Source organism: Chlamydotis macqueenii, chromosome 4, assembly GCF_036417535.1.
Source record: "Chlamydotis macqueenii isolate bChlMac1 chromosome 4, bChlMac1.mat, whole genome shotgun sequence".
Classification (NCBI taxonomy): domain Eukaryota; kingdom Metazoa; phylum Chordata; class Aves; order Otidiformes; family Otididae; genus Chlamydotis; species Chlamydotis macqueenii.
Window position 1 is genome coordinate 57186656 of NC_141559.1, and position 18892 is coordinate 57205547.

At 37.7% G+C, this 18892-nt stretch overlaps 1 long non-coding RNA gene across 1 annotated transcript in view; it reads left to right on the plus strand.

The window, feature by feature from the left end:
• LOC147601000 (uncharacterized) overlaps positions 1 to 18538 on the plus strand; it is a 44254-nt gene extending 25716 nt beyond the window's left edge. The window contains exons 2-3 of the long non-coding RNA XR_015258489.1: positions 17529 to 17658; positions 18266 to 18538. This is a non-coding gene — a long non-coding RNA (uncharacterized LOC147601000). The remainder of the gene's footprint in view (positions 1 to 17528; positions 17659 to 18265) is intronic.
• Positions 18539 to 18892: the final 354 nt, after the last annotated feature.

An 18892-nucleotide genomic window follows, 5' to 3' on the forward strand; every position in this document is an offset into this window, starting at 1 on the left:
GTACAACTCACGGTCACGACTCAGGGTTCTTACATCCTGGAAGAGGAACTTTTTCTGGCTTTTCTCACAGTGTTGTGCTGATTGTTCCACTGTTTCAATTACTTCGGTAGAAGAGTTTAACCCAGAGTTTCATCTCAGCCAGTAAAGCCCCGAGTAAAACACTCCAGAATGACATCCAGAATGCCACCTGCTGATCATCTGCAACGCGTTAATATCACTACATTAACACCAGACTTACAGAAAGAATGTGTAATGTAGAAATTAATAAATAATCTTTGCATACAAAGGCTATTGTGTCATATATCTTCAAGCTTTTAAAAAATATGTTTTCATTCCTTATTATGAAATTAGATGCCTTTGCATTTGTGCAAATGACAGAAGAGTCAAAGGCCTCATAATGCAGAACTATGCCATGATAACATTATTGTTCTAATATAAAATATTTGCCTAATTTAGTACATATACTATATTAAAATAGAAGAAGTAGACATTGTGCCTGACTTCAAACACAAGCAGCAGACATATTTTATGTTCACTACTGGGTGTCAAGTCACAGGCACTTGTCTAAGGGTAAAAACATGTCAGAAGTTTGTTTTGTCTATTGTGATCAACAGCAGCATGATGAGAGACAAATTCCACAGCTTTCATATCTACTGAGCAGTCCTACTGACTTCAGTGCAAAGTACTATACAACAAGGAGTGAAGAACTGGGAGTTGACTGTGAAGTTTAGGGACAGAGACCCAGCCAATATATATCAGAGTAGTTCTGAAATCCATGGAGAACTACCAGTTCAAATCCTGATTTCTGACTTCAGGAAAACATGACAGGCAATATAATATTATTAGTTGTAGTGGTAGTAATAGGAGTAGAGGTAGCAACTACTGTCGCTATTACTATTCCTATTACTACTACTCTTATTACTGTCTTGTACTAAAATAAGACTGTAAATGCTACTTAGAAAAGTACTAATTAAGGTACCAAATTAAAGCATATTTCACTTCATAAAATTTTACACATGGTCCGTTGAAGATAAGGGACTTCTATGCAGTGAATTTAAGTTTATTGGCAATAACCTCACTTACTTTTTATATAAACAGTTCATGAGTTAACCTCCCCTCGGAGGTCTCTGTCTCACAAACTAAAACCTGCTGGATTAAATTGCTAAGTAAACAACTCTGAGGGAAAAAAAAAAAAAACAAACAGCAAAACTGAAACCAAAACAAGTCAAGAATAAAAATAGCAGTAAGAGAGAAAGAATTCCTTGACCCTGGAGCAAATGGATCCAATGCTGCTTGTACCTCAGGCACAAACTGTCTTGAGCAGCACAAACACAAATAAAAGAGAAAGATTATATATTTTAAAATATATCTTTAAAATGTAGAAGTTGATAACAAGTAAAAGTTTATTGCTGCAATTTAATTTTTATACTATGCCAGAATGCAATTCCAAACACCATATGAGTACCACATGGAGTTTTTATGATAGGATATGGAGGTTTTATGATGGGATAACGGCACCACTGTCAGAAGCACATCTGTGTTAATTTATTTCATATCTTACTGTGTATAATTTTTCACTGTGAGCTGTGAAGAGGCATGAATAGGTTCAGTTACTATTTCTCATTACCTTCAAGCTGCTTGTTTGTGTAAAGGCAAACCACACCCTTCTTTTCCCTATTCATATTTCCGACAAAGCCCATAGCACCCATCTCAGACCTCCTGTCATATAAGCGACCCCACTACTTCTGAATTATTTCAGCTCTTTCACAGTCCTGCATCCACATGCAGAGCCCCATCTCCTCCTGTTTGTTTCTCAGGCTGAGTGTATTTGTCCATAGGCACTTGAGGTGGGCCTGTTTTTGACCCATCTTGTCCCTCCTGAGGGATCTATATCTCCCATTATCCTGCATCACGTATTTACAATCTCTGACGTCAGTTTACTCATTTAATTACAATATGCGATCACCAGACCCCAGCATGACACAGTTAAAGGCCTCCTCAGCAAGATGGCAAGTCTCTTGGCAAACATGTTGTTACTCCACTTGGTCAAGTGGATCCCACTTCTTGCTAGCCTCCATACTTAAATTAGGACAGAGCTGTCAAGCTATCAGGGGCAGAACTTTTAGATCATGCGAGGATCTGGAGGAAAAGACTGCAAAAGCTCAGTAGTAGCTTACGTATAACTCAATCATATTCTTCAATCTCTACTTTCTAGTTAGCTGAAAACATTAAAAAGATCAGTCTTCATAGCACTTTGCTATGTTCTTTTCCCTTAGCCAGGCAACAAAGAGATGTAAAAAAAAAAATAATAATAAAATACAGGAGAAGACAGTAATTTAAGCTTTTTGAATTCCAAAAATGTTACATAGAAAGAGGAACTGTTTGAAAATGCAGTGCAAGTTGTTTAGCCAGTAAAAAGCACAAAAACATTCTCTGTTGATTTGAAACAGGTCACTGAAGTGCAATGAGTCAGAGTAAGAGCTCCACTCCTCATGCTGTGAGATGCTGACCTTATTAGGCACAAATGCTACAGTGTTTGAGGCACAGTCCTCAGGCTTGGTAGATTGGGTCCTGAAGTACCATGTGCCTATTAAGTTCATTGATTTCCAACTGTGAGTTGAGAAAGATGGTGCCAATTATTTCCAATATTTTCTCAGGACTGTAAATATGTAGTCTGTTCTGGTCCAATTTCAAAATTATTTGTCTTTCCACCAGGCTGAAACCATGAAGCCAATACTATGGACTGTTTCTAGTTTGGCCTTCTTTTTGTTTTCACAAGCTGAAAAAAAAATTTGGCCCTTTATCATTTTCAAACGTTAGTAGATACTAACAAACTGCTCTTCATGTGCAAAGAAGAGCAATGAAACTGGTGAAGGGTCTAGAGAACAAGTCTTACGAGGAGCAGCTGAGGGAACTCAGGTTGCTTAGCCTGGAGAAAAGGAGGCTAAGGGGAGACTTTGTTGCTCTCTACAAGTACCTGAAATGAGGTGGTAGTGAGGTGGGTTTCGATCTCTTCTCCTAAGTAACAAGTGATAGGAGGAGAAGAAATGGCCCCAAGTTGCACCAGGGGAGGTTTAGGTTGGCTATTAGGAAAATTTTCTTAATCGAAAGAGTTACCAAGCACTGGTACAGGCTTCCCAGGAAGTGGTTGAGTCACCATCCCTGGAAGTGTTTAAAAGACATGCAGATGTCGCACCTGGGGACATGATTTAGCGGTGGACTTGACAGTGCTAGGTTTACGATTGGACTCAACGATCTTAAAGGTCTTTCCCAACTTAAATGGTTCCATGATTCTATGAGTCTATGATTCTAAAGTACTGTGCTACCATTTCAGTGTTTACTACATACAAACTGGATTGAATACAGGATGTGGATAAGGATAATTTTGCACACATATATTTTAACAGTAATCTTATTAACAAATACGAGACAATTCATAATATCATTTAATAAAAATTCCATGGGAATAGATTTCTTATACATATTGAATATATCAAATATAATAAATTGAATAGAAAATAATTTTAATCCTATTAAGCAATGTCAATAACGTATAATAATAAAATAAAGCACCAGTTCTGCTTCCAGACATAAATGTCCTTTACATTTAGATACATTATCTTAATTATCTTTCCATCTGAATTTTAAAAAGGCTGTATGGAAAGCAAAAGAACTTGCTTATGAATTTTCAGTTATTTTGATATTATCAGAGTTTCTTTTGATGTAGTCTGCAAATTCCCTCACTATCCCATTAAACTCAAGCCTGAACCTCAGTTGACACAGCTCAGTTAATTTGTACCGTATCAATTTACACAGTGAAGAATCTAATGTGTTCTTTTATTAGCCACTAATTATATTTTTAGTTCAAAAGAAGCAGTCTTTAATAAAAGATAAAAATGTAAACACTAGCAGACTTACTATGGCAGCTGCAAGTACCTATTATCAGAGTTTGGCTGATAACCTTTTATAGTGCCTATTGTCTTGGTATTAAAATGCTTTCCAGTGAAATCACACCTGCCTCATACTGTGCCAAACAGATTTCAAGAACACGTTTCTTTCCTTGGCTGCATCAAAAGAAGTGTGATCAACAGGTGGAGGGAGGTGATTCTGCCCCTCTATTCTGCTCTCATGAGACCCCACTGCATCCAGCTCTGGGGCCGCCAACACAAAAAAAAGACACAGAGCCATTGGACCAAGTACAGAGGAGGGCAATGAAGATGAACAGAGGGCTTATACACCTCTCGTATAAAGATAGACTGAGACAGTTGGGGTTATTCAGCCTGGAGAAGAGAAGGCTCCAGTACCTAAAGGGGGCTCATAGGAAATATGGGGATCAACTATTTCACCAGGGCCTATTGTGACAGCACAAGGGGTAATGGTTTCAAACTGAAAGTGGGTAGATTTAGACTAAATGTCTGGAAGAAATTACAATGACAGTGGTAAACACTGGAACAGGTTGCCCAGATAGGTGGTGGATGCCCCATCCCTGGAAACATTCAAGGTCAGGTTGGATGGGGCTCTGAGCAACCCGATCTAGTTGGAGATGTCCCTGCTTCTTGCAGGGGGGTTGGATTAGATGACCTTCAAAAGTCGCTTCCAACTCTATCCATTCTATGATTCTATGATTCTGCAATAAATATGACTTTATTGGATGCTGCTGCCTCACCTGATTGGAGGCAGAGCTATTAAAACAGGAAATATAGTCTAAAACAGAGCTACACCTATTTTTTTTTTGTAATTGACAGATTGCTCAACAAAACCCTTGGTGTATTTTGTGTTGTTTAATTAAGACATAATATTTTGCAAACAGAGGAAGCAGTGCACATGGTTTCTGTTGGGTCCCAATGTCTGTGTAGGGAGTTACGTATGAATTTGTCAACCAGAAGCCAGCTCCAGACTTAGTAGTAATGACTGATGCAAACACATCTGGAAGGAAATAATAATTTCTCATTACCCTGAAAGATGAACAGTCTCTCTCCCACAGTCATTTACTGCTGGAGTTTGACTGAAGTTAGTGAGAGTTTTGCCTTGTACTAGAGAATGGACTAAGCACACAAAGGTTGAAGGGTAGTATTAAGATACAGAAAATGTCTTTACACTGATATTTCTTCACTTGAGATGTTAATACTTCTCATATTACAGGAATGCATTCTGAATAGTTATCTGACACATAACAGAAATAAAATCCTGCCCCTACTCAAGTTACTGGGATTGCACAGAGGCTAAGATGGCAAAATGTCATAACCCTGTCCTGTTGTGGAGCTCTGCGCTGTCCTTAGGGCCAAAGTCTCTGACCAGCCACAGTCCAGCTCCTGGTGTGCTGTCTGGATGCCATGAGAGCAGTATGTTTGGCATAGTAAAGGAAGTTGATGTTGCTGATGGTGATCACTCCACACTTCTATGCATCCCTTGAGGCAATTTGGACCATCTTGTACCTGAGTCCTGCCTGGATCTATCTCAGGCTGTGAACCCATATTCCACACTAGGAACAATTTTTAGGGATACAAATTGGGGTTTTTACATCAAAAACAGAGTGAGCTGTGACCTTTCTGTCATTTGGGTCCTCATAAGGAACCTGTTTTCAGTGTATTTTTGAGTAGTTTATGGATGTTCGCGTAGTTAGGGAATAACATGTATGGCACTTACAACAATTGGTTCTATGTATTCTGTTGGCTTTTATTTGCTGCCTTGCTCTTGCATCCCTCCGAACACAAATTTGAGCAACAAATTTTCTGTTCCCCATTTATGACTGCTGCTTGTCCCTGTGCCTGGTGAGTCCTGGTGCTTTCAGACCTGCAGGACTCCTTCAAAAAGGGAATCCATCTGTCAGATAAAATGACAGAAGGAATAGCAGTATCTTGTGGCTTAGCAGGTTAAGGTGGAGAAGTAACATTTCTGCTCCATCAGACCATCCCTACAGCCTCAGACACTAAGCTATGGACTCATACTCATCACCTGTGTTTTCTCACGTACAGAAACTAACAAACCTTGGCAACTGAGAAGTCCAAGCATTTGGGTCTGACCCCTGTATGAGGTTTCTCTGACAGGTTTCCTCTTGTACAAGAAATGGAGATAGTATAACAAATGTGTATGGAGGTCTGGAAGGGCTAAGAGTGCGCCAGGTGTTTAAGGGAGAGATGTCAAGCCCAGCAGTATGTCAGAAGGTATCCAGAATGAACATGCCTCAAGTATCTACACTTTTAGACTCAGTAAGGATCCATATTACAAATACAAATAAGTTTCAACTTCATATATCATCCTTGGACAATTTTCAAAGTTCATCTAATAAAATAAAGATCTGAGATACATCATTCAACAACATCATATTACATTACACTACATAGTGAAAGGAACGAATATTTAGTAACTGAACAACTAATCATTGTATGAAACAAGGGTCCTCTGGAAAGGAAAAAAAGAAGTCTGTCATCATCTAATAGGGACAACATTATAATGCAGGAGTATGGGTGACAATTTCAGCAATTGCTGTCTTCTGTCACTTGACTTGTAATTTTGACCACAGTTTAGTAGGGAGATGTTGGTTTCATCTTCTCTACACTTTCTCATAACTTGTATTTGAAACGAAATGTTATAATTGTAGAGCACAACTGCAACATTTATATAACTAACCTTCAGCACCATCACTCCTGGTCTGGTAGCAAAAATATTCCACTTTCCTCTATGTGGATTAGAAAGCAAAGGAGACATTCACCGAACAGCTGGCTTTACTGCTACTTGCTGCCAGAGAGAGATGGCATAACTAACAGCTTCTGGGTTCTGTTCCAGCTTTTGCAATACACTGTTCTCTAATGTTCTTTAACACTGTTAAAACAACATACTTTGCCTAATCTCATTCTCTGAAATAGCTGAACTATTTTGTCTGAATGTTTTGAATAAGATTCCGTCTGATGCATAAAACTGCTGTGGAAAATTTCAGTGCAAACATTTCATTTTGGGCCAAGTCATAAGCAATTTAAAAGAAGGCCAGACATCTTTAACTTTATAGGGGATGTTGTCAGTTCAAAATGTTACAATCTCACCCACTGCCCACATACAAGGACACACATATATACACAGACATATACATAGCCACATAGGAAAAAGCAGATCTTGTTGGAACACTGTGCTGCATTTTTTCCCCCAAATAATTTATAACTGATAATTGTTAAGACTGCAAAATGTTAACTTCACTGCTTTGCAAAGCCTTGACAGTAATGGAAAAAGGCATGAGAAGTAAAAAGACAGATTTTCAGTCAAAAAAAAATATTACTTTCTTCTAATAGAACACTAAAGTGTATTTTATCAAATATTTTCTACTAATCATGCAAGTTCATAAAATTCCCTAAATAGCCTTTACTTCACTTCTTTTATTGCAAATTAATATACTTACGGCTATCATCCATCTTCATTCTGAGCTCAAAGAAGAATAAAATTATTTTTACATAGTAGGTTTTTTTTTTTCTGAAGTGCTCTCCATATTTCAGCACTACAATATTCTACCTAGGTAAAAAAAAAAAAAAAAAAAAAAAAGTATTTCAATAAACCTTTACCTTAAATTTACAATGACAAAAAGCAGGAAATAAATAATAGGAAATAAGGTTGAACATCTGTCTTGGAAGATGCCTGTGACAGTTTTCCTAACAAGATCAAGAAATTAAAATGTTTACTAATAATTTCTATTTAATATTAATCTTTAATAGCATGCTTTGCTGAGATTTTATCTTTCTAAACAGGAATGTGCATAGGATTTATTGTACTACACTCAGATATTTCTTTCATGTAAATATCCATTAATTTGGGGAAAAAAGGTAACCATTTATCCTTCTTCCTCCTTTTCCCACTTCTCAGCTTGCATCCATTGAATTGAGCGTATATTTCAACCTTTTCCTAGCTGAGGAAAAAAACCCTGGCTTGAGTGCATGCATATGTATACAGATCCTTATTTGCAAGGGACTTTCTACATCGCTGAGTTCAGATTCTTGTTATGAGAGGCATCATGTCACATTATCCTTTTCATCAAGTTACCCAATATCTGTCATAAATGCCAATAAGGATTCATTTTGACATTCCAAGCAAGGACAACAAGGAGAACAAAGGTGGTGTGAATTAAAGAGCTTTCCACAAAATGCAGCTCTGAAGATTCTTCAATTCAGTGTTTTCCTTCCTTCAAAGTGTCGTGGATTCCTATTTATTAGCTCTAAAAATGACACAGAAATCTCAGTTAAGCAAAAATAAGCCCCTGGTGTTCTCTCTTTTTAGGTGGTACTTCGGAGCACACTACTTCGTCAACACGGCCTTAGAAGCTTTCCTCTTTAGCTGTGGTATTGTAGGTAGCTCTTCTAGACAGAAAGCAGTACAATAAAGTCTGCTACTGGCCTAGAACAAGAATTTCACAGTGTGAAGTAAATTTTACCATCTATTGCCTTGCAGTATAAAAGCTGGTCATTATTTCATTTTGAAATAGTCTCTTGTTTCTTCCCTTCACATCTTCTTTCTTAGGTATACTTGGTAGCTTAAAATTGAAAGCTTTGGAAGTTTTCACTGTGGATACATTACTCAGAGAAAAGGAAAAGAATATGCTCAAATCCTTTATATGCTTACGTTAAGCCCTATCTCTTAATTGTATTGTAGAGTATGTATGTCATTGACATTTTTCCTATCTGCCTTTATAATTTGCATACGCTTTGGGTTTCAGATATAGCCTGTGTTTTATACAAAACATTTAATGCTGTCAGAACTTGAGTAAATTAATAACTCTCTGCACCAGAACAAATTACTTGCTGTTAGGGATATTGTGAATTTCAGCTTACTGGTATCCCTGGATGATATTCATTTTCCAGGAAGTGTTTGCATTTCACACAGCAGTCTATGTGAACTTTTCACTCTAAAATGTTGGAGATTTGAAGCTTTAACTATAGAGACAGGCTTTTTAAATGTCTTGTCTGATTATGAGCATTACAAATCTTTTAGACTTCTTGGAAATAAGCAAAACACATACACACACACACAAAAAAAAACCCAAAACAAACAAAAAAAAACCAACCCAAACTAAAAATACAGTTAAACATTTGAAATGTGAAAAATTAAGCTTTCCATTGTAACATTGCTTCCTTCTTACCACAGCTTTTACTGTCCTAGTTAAAAGATTTGTTTGTGACTCTTAAAATACTAACTACTCCTTTTGGGTGGGGGGAAAAAAAAAAAAAGCTAAAATGAGCTGGAAGGTCTGTGGTCTCTCTTGTTGTCACAGTGGACAACAACCAAGTTGACTTACTTGCAATCTCACTGATGGAGAAAAGTAAACCCAACACAGCCTTAACAGAACACCTCTTCTGGAGCTCTAGCTGTGTGCTACAGTAAAGAAGTAGTGAAGGCTCCTGCAGTAAAGTTTCCACAGATGAGGGAGTTGAGGACAGACCATGTGCAGTTGCAGTTTCTACCTCCTGTTCTCTGCTACAGGGCTATGCTGTACTGTGTTGTATTGTTCTGCATTTAGGTTAACTGGAAGCCATCATCTTTCAACATAAGAGATTTTGTCAGCTGTGAACTATTTTAAACTTTGTTTTCTTTAGTCTCTCTGGTCATCGGTGCAGAGAAGTGTGCAAAAGATAACAACTTACTTTGATAAGCCTGACTTTTATTAAACTGAAGGTGAAAGAAGAAAAAAAGAGGAAAGAAAATAAACTGATGGTGAAAGGAAAGCACAAGCCTCGTTTTCCTGGTGCTATTCAAGACTATAAGGAAGAAGGTAGCACTGACGTTGTCTTTTCTGCCTGTTTCTCTCACCCAGCCTCTTCATAAGGCTTTTCCTTTCCCACACTAGAAAAACTCCAAGGCTCTCAGAACAGATCTCAAGCAGCATTATTATCATCATCGTCATCACCATCACCATCAACATCATTATGTTTTCCTTTACTGTCCTAATAAACTGTCTTTGTCTCAATCCCTGATTTTTTGTTTTCTGTACGATTCTCTCCCTCATCACCCTGGGTAGGAAGAGGGTGAGTGAGCATCTATGTAGTATTTAGTTGGCAACTGGGGTTAAAACATGACAGATGGACATTCGATAACTGCTATTACTCCTAAGTTACTCATCATCTTGGCAGCATGGAAGTCCTCACAAGGGCTCTCATTAGATCACATGGAGCCCTCAGCCCCCCTACTGAGAGTCTTGATTCTGGACAAAGATGGTTATTGTGGGAAGTAACTCTCCCTTTCCTGGGTGGTGCTGGGGAGCAGTATCTCTGCCGTACCCTGCCTGCAGGTAATCTTACACTGGTCACAGAAAGGGCAAAAATCTGAAAGGGAAGGTCTTCCCTCCCTCCATCTACGTCCTCCCACCAGTTTCTGAGTATGCTTTTCTGCTGATGAATTCTGCTTTTCTCACTGGAGAAACAGTAGAGCAGAATAGAGATAATAGTAAAAAGTTGAAGCTTTCAAAGAAAAATCTCAGCTATGTTTTAATGTATTTTTATTCCTCCATCTCTCTCTTTTCTTCTTTTAAACTGAAGCAGGGCTTCTGGGCATTCATTAAACAACTTATATCTAATGGGACTAATATTGTATTTTGCAATAAATGAGCTGGCAAAAAGAAAATTATGCCAAGAAATTGAAAGATAATGGTCTGTAAGCACAATAAAGATGGACACTGCAATAATGCAAGCCAGTTCTTTCAGTCAAATAAGCAAATGTTGTTCCTTCAAGTTACATGGTTTCTGGGTACCCTCACCCCAGCCTTCTGGGGTTTTGTATGGTTAATTTTAGCCACTCTCAGTTGCATAATTGTTCCTTTTATCTTGTGATTCTGGAGTCAACCTGAGGTCAAACTGCACTCTGCCGGAGGCTGACATGTAAATAAGTATGAGACAGTGTTTCCTAATCTAGATTCTTAGGAAGATCAGAAGCAATGCTACATACTTCTGTCTTTTTCTTCACAGTATATTACATAATATGCAAGTTATTTTTTTTAAAATATCTGTGATGTTCCTTGAATATACATTGTTATTTCTAGCTTTGCTACTGCAATGAAAAATGTTTCAGTTCACTGAATCACCAGTGATGCTATATAGCTTAAATATACTGCTGACATATAGCACATTAAGATATCCATTACATACACATTAAAATAATTTTATCAGTTGAAACAAAAAAAACCAATAATTTTTTTTTTTTAAGAATATAGTGTATGGCAATTAAAATCTTGATGTGTTTTGTCATGAGTAACAACACAGAACTTAACAATACAACAAAGTGCTGGCAAAATTTGTTTATTTTTAGAAACCTTTAATTAAATATGTTATTTAAACTGAAAAAGTAAAAGAAATTGTGCTACAGGCACATCCTCAAAAATATAGGGAAATAATCAATTCTCTAATAGGGAAATGACAAAGCAAACCAATAATTTTCAAGATGAGGAACATGACAAAAGTAAGAAAACATCTTCCCTAGCCACTTAGCACATAGTTAAAACAATCATCAAGAAATCAAAATCTTTTTACATAAAGCCTTCATGTTATTTACAAACTTAGCACTCAGAAATTTCACTTTCAATATACAAGCAGAAATGTCACCTTCATTTTTCTCCCAGAATGTAATATAAAGCATAAAATTATTTCCAGTTTGGTAAACGAAGCAGACAGTTAGCAGTGGCTGTTGTGATTGATGGTAAAAACATAAATAAACCTCGGTCATCTGAAGTTTTCCTGAGAGAAGAAAACCTGAGCTCTTCTTCCTTCTGTACAGTATTTTGTCTCTGTTTCTAACAAATGTTCTTAATGCTTCAGGATCTGCATTACTGGATGGGAGGAGATGAACTTTTAGGAAGTGTGGTCTTTCTTAAATGCATGTGGTTCTACCCAATGCAATAATACATATAATACTTTCATCTTACTTTGAACTTTCTGTTACAATTTACAGCATTATACAGTTATTTGCAGTGTAAAATCCTGAAAATAAATAAGTGTACATCAGAAGTGAATGTCTTACTTATTTCTGTTCTTTCACACAATTTGTGACAGGTTAGACTAGTTCTACTCTTACTCCTTATTCAAACAGAAGAACAATTATATGGGAAGTATCCCTCTAGCTTTAAAAGGGATTCCTTTCTCATTCAAGGAATTTCATAGAAACTATTTGGTTTTATTTGTTAGTTTTTCTCCCTGACCCCATCTGATTTCCTTAGTGATGACTGTAAATGTGCACGTGTGCCCATATTTAGTGATGTGCCTAGATAGGATCCTCTTGAATGCAGAGCCTGTAGGGCAGTTCTTCAAATGCCTAAGTCAGAGTTTAAAAAACATTTCTATCTAGTAGACTGTGCTGAATCACAGAATCACAGAATGGTTAGGGTTGGAAGGGACCTTTAAAGGTCATTTAGTCCAACCCCCCTGCAAGGAGCATGGACATCTCCAACCAGATCAAGTTGCTCAGAGCCTCATCCAACCTTATGTACCACCTGAAGTGGTACATAAGTTAGGAACTGATTTTTTAATTTAAGGAAACATTTTAATTTTTGCAACAGTCTGTGTTACCTCCAAGTACATCAGAATTTTTCTCCCTTAATCCCATTAGTGAGAGGGGATAGAGACAGCCTTCATCTTCACTACACCATTTAGGTGGCTACAAGCTGTACCTTCGGATGTTCAGGCCCACCAAGGAAGGTGTTAACGATCAGCTATGATAGTCCCCATCTGTGTTCCTGAGACTTAGAGCAGCACATACTTTCTGAATGACATATGGTTAATAATGCTGATACATTCTCGCATTTTTACAAAGTACTTATAATCAAACAAGGCTAGGTATGATGAGATAAGGGAGCATTTCAAAATCATGGATGGGTGCAGCATGTCATGAAGCATCTGTGAGAGATAACTGCAGGACAAATGCCAGAAGCATTGTTATTAGTGCTTGGATCTTGAGTCTAATTTTGTTCTTAGCATCTTCTAAGAGCACCTTTTAAGGACACTCAACTATATCTTTATGCCTTCTTTGCATCCCTCCCAACACTCACTTTTCCTCTTCCTTGTATGTGCTTACACATCACAATAATGCATACTTCTTTGAACTATGCAGAATCTTTTCGTTGAGTGAAAGCAGAACTGAGAAACAGCGTTTTCAAAAGCTGAGGTTGGGTAGGACTAAGGACAAGTGAAAATCTAGTTCATCCTTGTTATGAAGCTCAACTTTCATATCAGTGTATCAACGTAATGAAGTTAATAGTGTTGTTTCCCTGGCAAAATTACTGAGTTTAGCTGAGAATGGCTATAGGAAGTATAAGGAAATTTGTCAGACCTCTCGTACCCAATATATACCAAGATAATTTCCCAACATTTCCCTATACGTTATTAAAATGTACTACTTCAACTAAGAAATTAGGAAAAACACTTGTTTTAATAGGAATATCAGATACTTGCTATCTTGCATTTATGAATAAGATGTACAGTTTTGGCAGTTGCTATTGATGTTAGAGTTTAGACGCTTCAAAAAGATTCTTAACTTAACTAGCTTTGAAAAATCCGCAGTTGTTGATTTTAGTGATCACACATGTAAAATAGCATACCTAAGTCTGATAAGACGTTTTTTGCCTTAATAGCTCAAAAATGCTTTTAGCCAACTAGAAAATACACTGGGGCTTGATTTTTTCCTGAGGGTTTTGTTTTCTTTTGTTCTAGAGGTAAGAAGTGAAAATATATTTTAACAGAAAACTGTAAATATACACACTGACCAACAAGCAAAAACATTTCACTTTGTGAAATGTGTTGCTTGACATTTTAAAGTATTAAACTGAAAAATTATTGCTTGCAGCAACTATAAATATTTCTTGCCCACCATGTTTCCATGGCAACTGTGCTAATTTATTCAGAGACCTTGGCATTTTTATAATTTGAGAGAAACAATGGTATCTGTACTAGAACTGTTCCTAGATTTGACATCTTGATCCTTTCTGAAAATAAAATGTGCCATGAAGTATTTTTAGACATAAGCTATATTATTATACAAAGGGCGGAGAAGATATTTAAGATGTCTTTCGGTAGATTTATATGGTACAGGTTTTTTATGTGTACACAATTAGCCTCAGAATAATGGTTCAGAAGCTGAGAAGGTACTTCTATTCTTAGCTGGCCATAGCCTCTGAAATGAAACATCTCACGCCTAGTGTCATCTCAGAGATGATACTTTTTGAATATTTTCAGTCATCCTATCATTCTGCTTTGCAAGAAAAAAAAATTACACACTTTTTTTTTACATTTTCAGACCAATCTAGTCCCTGTATCACTCTTTGCCTTTGTTTTCAAGTCTCTGATATGCCTGATATTATTCAGAGAGAGAATTAGCATTTACACATTTGCTTAAGTATTTTAAAACACATATGCAAAATCATACCAAGAAATTGTTTTACATGTGCTTGTCCTTAAGATCTGATCAACACCTGACACAGACAGAGGGGGAAAAGGTATAGCACAAAAATATTTGCTTCTCTCCTCTTTCCTTGGAAACATTCGCAACATGAAATACTGTCACAAGTTGCGGCTCATGTCCAAAACAGAACATAGAACCAGATTCCCTTTCAGATACCTGTATCTTAGAGCAAATGCCTTCTGTTCATAGTGTTCATCAGACGGACTTTAAAAACAGGTTTTGGTCAGATGTGTGCCACACTGGGAGGGCAGTATTGCAAGTCTTGTGCAGCTTTGGCTCATTTCACGTATACTCTGTGGAGCACATATGAGTAAAGGAGTTCAGCCTCCAAAGCTGTTGATTAAGAGCTTTCTGGGAGCAGTAAATTCCCTTTAAAAATAAGGCATTTATCCTCCAAACATAAATAAGAGTAAATTGATATGTGTAAAGGAAATAACTTCTTTTAATGACACTTTTTTATCCTAAACTCAGAATCAAATAGAACAAAATTTCATTGCCTTTTTATAACCAGTAGTATAATGCTGTTTATTTCAGGTGCACCAAAACACAAATTTGATATTGAAAGTCACTGACTATTGAGAAACCTTTGTACCCATAGCTTTTGACTGCAGACAAGGATGTTTTTGAAAGACAGACTGATTTTAATTAAAAATTCAATCTGCATATCTAATCTCTGGAACCTGGTTGCTCATGGCAAATAAGTAATCTAAAAAAGTACTGGAGTATTCAAAATCCTTTCTCTAAGAAACTATAATAAATAGTTAACAACTTACGTATGCATATGCAAGAGGAGGCTATATGTTGTAAGGTTCATCTGCTGAGTTTATATGCTTTTCACATGCACATAGGTAGCTGAAACTTAAAATCTGCATTTAGGAAATCACCTTATTATTCAAACTCTGCAATAGAAATATCTTTTTTTTTTAATTCCTGTAACTATGCAATAGAATTTTCATTCAACTATCAAGTGAGAAGATTGCTTGATGTGTAATTCCTCATGACTGCAGCAGTTTTACAGACTGAACCTCCAAATATATTCCCAATGGGGTGCATGTCTCTCTGATATTAAACAATTATAAGAAATAAGCCCAGATGCAGTGTTCAACTCAGAGGTTATCGGATTATTTGCATTGATGATCACAGTAACACCTAGCAGTCCAGCAGTGGGATTTGTCACATATCTTGTACGTGCATATGTTAAAGGGCTCTTTGTATTATTTCATAGAATCATAGAATGGTTAGGATTGGAAGGGGCCTTCAAAGGTCATCTAGTCCAATCCCCCTGCAAGAAGCAGGAACATCTCCAACTAGATCAGGTTGCTCAGAGCCTCATCCAACCTGGCCTTGAACGTTTCCAGGAATAGGGCATCCACCACCTCTCTGGGCAACCTGTTCCAGTGTTCTACCACCCTCACTGTAAAAATTTTTTTCCTAATGTCTAATCTAAATCTACCTCCCTCTATTTTAAAATCATTACCGTTTATTTAGTTGTTAAACTTTTCAGAGCAAAGACTGAACACACAGGAAAGTAGATATTGCTATCATACTCACTTTACAGCCAGATAATTGAAACATAAAGAGATTAAACAGCATGCCTAAGGTCATATAACGAGTTTGACCCCAGTTCCCTTAAGCCTTCCTTTTCTTAACAAATCAGTTTTCTTGCTGTCTAACACTTTCTCTAGTAATTGCTTTGTTTGTTGTTTAGGCTGAATACTGTCTGTGGATATAGCATGTAGGAAATAATGACAATTTCAGCCAAATGAATTAACTTAGAAATACATTTGTGGTTATGATTTCTAAATCCAGGTTTAGTAGCTTTTTTATGGACAGTTATAAAAAAAAATCTCTGGAAGGCAAATAATATATAACTTTTCATCTGTGCAAGAAAAAGTTCCACAGGTATAATTAAGAACTCAATTTGTGACCCATAATTTTTAAACAATTTTCAAAGGCCCGTTGTTTCAAGTGTGGGTCCATCTTGAGAACTCATGCATGTCAAAAAATTTGAAAGCCCTCTTCATTTTTCCTCTTAGACATTCAATTTATCTAAGAAGGAGGGAGCTGGTTTTCATGCTCTAGGATCAGCCTTATGCATCTGGATTAAAGAGCTGGGAGACCATTCAGATAGATTGCATGCCATGAACCATACCCCAATACAAAACCACACAAACACTAAGAAACTGTATCCAGTTCAGAAATTCATATCGTTGCTTCAAGCTCAGCTAGCAGACCAAAACTCTGGATTAAACTGCTGGGTATGATATATTTAGCTCCAAGGTACCTCCATATCCCTTTAGGAATACAAACTATATTTTCATCTTTACGTGCCTTCAGTGATCAAAGGCAGAAAAAGACATATGTCTGTCAAGTTGTTACACCGTCTTACACTATCCCTTTACATGAGAGAGTTTCCAGCAAAAATCACTGTTGGTGGGCACAGGACCTATTGATCTTTCCAGCTTCCAGGATCCCAGAGGTCCTTAGACTTCCATTTAAATGGAATTGACAAGTGAGCTAAATTTCCAGTTCTATGTTTCCAGTAAAGACAAGTGGGGTTATAGGATCACAGGATACTTCAGGATGAAAGGGACCACAGGGTGTGTCTAGTACAGCCTCCTGCTCAAAGCAGAGACAGCTTTGAAGTCAGACCAAGTTGCTCAGGGCTTCATCTAGTTGGGTCTTGCTGATCTCCAAGGATGGAGGCTGCTTGGCCTCCCTGGGCATCTGTGGTGGGTTGACCCTGGCTGAATGCCAGGCACCCACCAAAGCCACCCTATCACTCCCCTCTTCAGCTGGACAGGGAAGATAAAACATAACAAAAGGCTACTGGATTGAGATGAGGACAGGGAGAGATCACTCACCAGTTACTATCATGGGCAAAACAGACTGGACTTGGGGAAAAAAAAAATACCAATCAAATCAGAGTAGGATAATGAAAAATAAAAACTAAATCTTAAAAACACCTTCCTCCCACCCCTCCTTTCTTCTTGGGCTTAACTTTACTCCTGAATTCTCTACATCTTCTCTCCCAATGGCACAGGGTGATGAGGAATGGGGGCTGAGGTCAGTTCATTACGCGTTCATTACTGTCACACTTTTTTCCTCAGGAGAAGGACTCCTCAGACTCTTCCTCTGCCACACCATGGGGTCCCTCCCACAGGAGACAGTCCTCCATGAACTCCTCCAATGTGAGTCCTCCTCGCGGGCTGCAGTCCTTCAGGAACAGACTGCTGCAGCGTAGGTCCTTTTTTTCATTACCTGTGAGAGTCCTTTTTGGCACCCAACATGGGGCATGAAGAATTTTAGATAAGGATAGTAATTGGGAGAGGTAACTGGCAAGACATAGACCGAACACAGCTAGAGAGTGAAGAGTGGAATGATGGTGTGGAATTTACATTGTTGTAATCATGGTGAAGAGGGGAGGGGTGTGTAAATTGTCCACTGTTGACTTTGTTTGATGTTGTGATTATGTTATTTTGATTTTGATATGTGCAATTCTTTTTGTTGATCTGAGTGTCGTTTGTGAAGCTGTGAAGTTTATGTGATGAATGTGGATTTTAATGGTAATTCTTACATATATTATTCACAGAGGCAAGGAGTGGAATGTATTTGGTTTGCATGGCAAGTTTTTGGTAGTGGTGGGGAGCTGCACAGGTGGCTTCTGTGAGAAGCTGCTAGAAGCCTCCCCTATGTCCAATAGAGTCAATGTGTCCTGGTTTGGGCTGGGTTAGAGTTAACTTTGTTTCTAGTACCTGGTATAGTACTGTGTTTTGGGTTAAGGATGAGAATAATATTGTTTTGGTTGTTGCTAAGCAGTGCTTACACTAAGTCAAGGACTTTTCAGCTTCTCATGCCCTGCCAGGAAGAAGGCTAGAGATGTACAGGAAGCTGGGAGGGAGCACAGAGAGAACAGCTGACCCAAACTGGCCAAAAGGATATTCCATACCATATGACATCATGTTCAGCATACAAACTGGTCAGAGTTGGCCAAGGCATGAGGATCACTGCCTGGGGGCTGACTGGGCATCATTCAGCAGGTGGTGAGCGGTTGCATCACTTGTTTTTTTCTTGGGTTTTGTTTTTCTCTTTTTGTTGTTTTCCTTTTAATAATAACAATAATAAATTGTAATTTATTTAATTTTACTTTATTTAAGTCATTAAACTGTTCTGATCTCAACCTGCGAGTTTTCTTACTTTTAACCTTACAATTCCCTCCCCCATCCCACCAGGCTAGGGGAGTGGGTGACTGAGTGGCTGTGTGGTACTTAATTGCTGACTAGGATTAAATCACGACAGCATTCTGCTCCTCTGCTGGACTGTCCTCATGGGGTAAAAGCTTTTCTTTACATTCAGCCTGAAACTTTTCTGTTTCAGTTTATGACCCTTGTATCATTCTCCCACTATGCACCACTGTAAGGAGCCTTGCTCTGTCATCTTAATCACATCACCACAGTTATAAGAGGATGCTGTT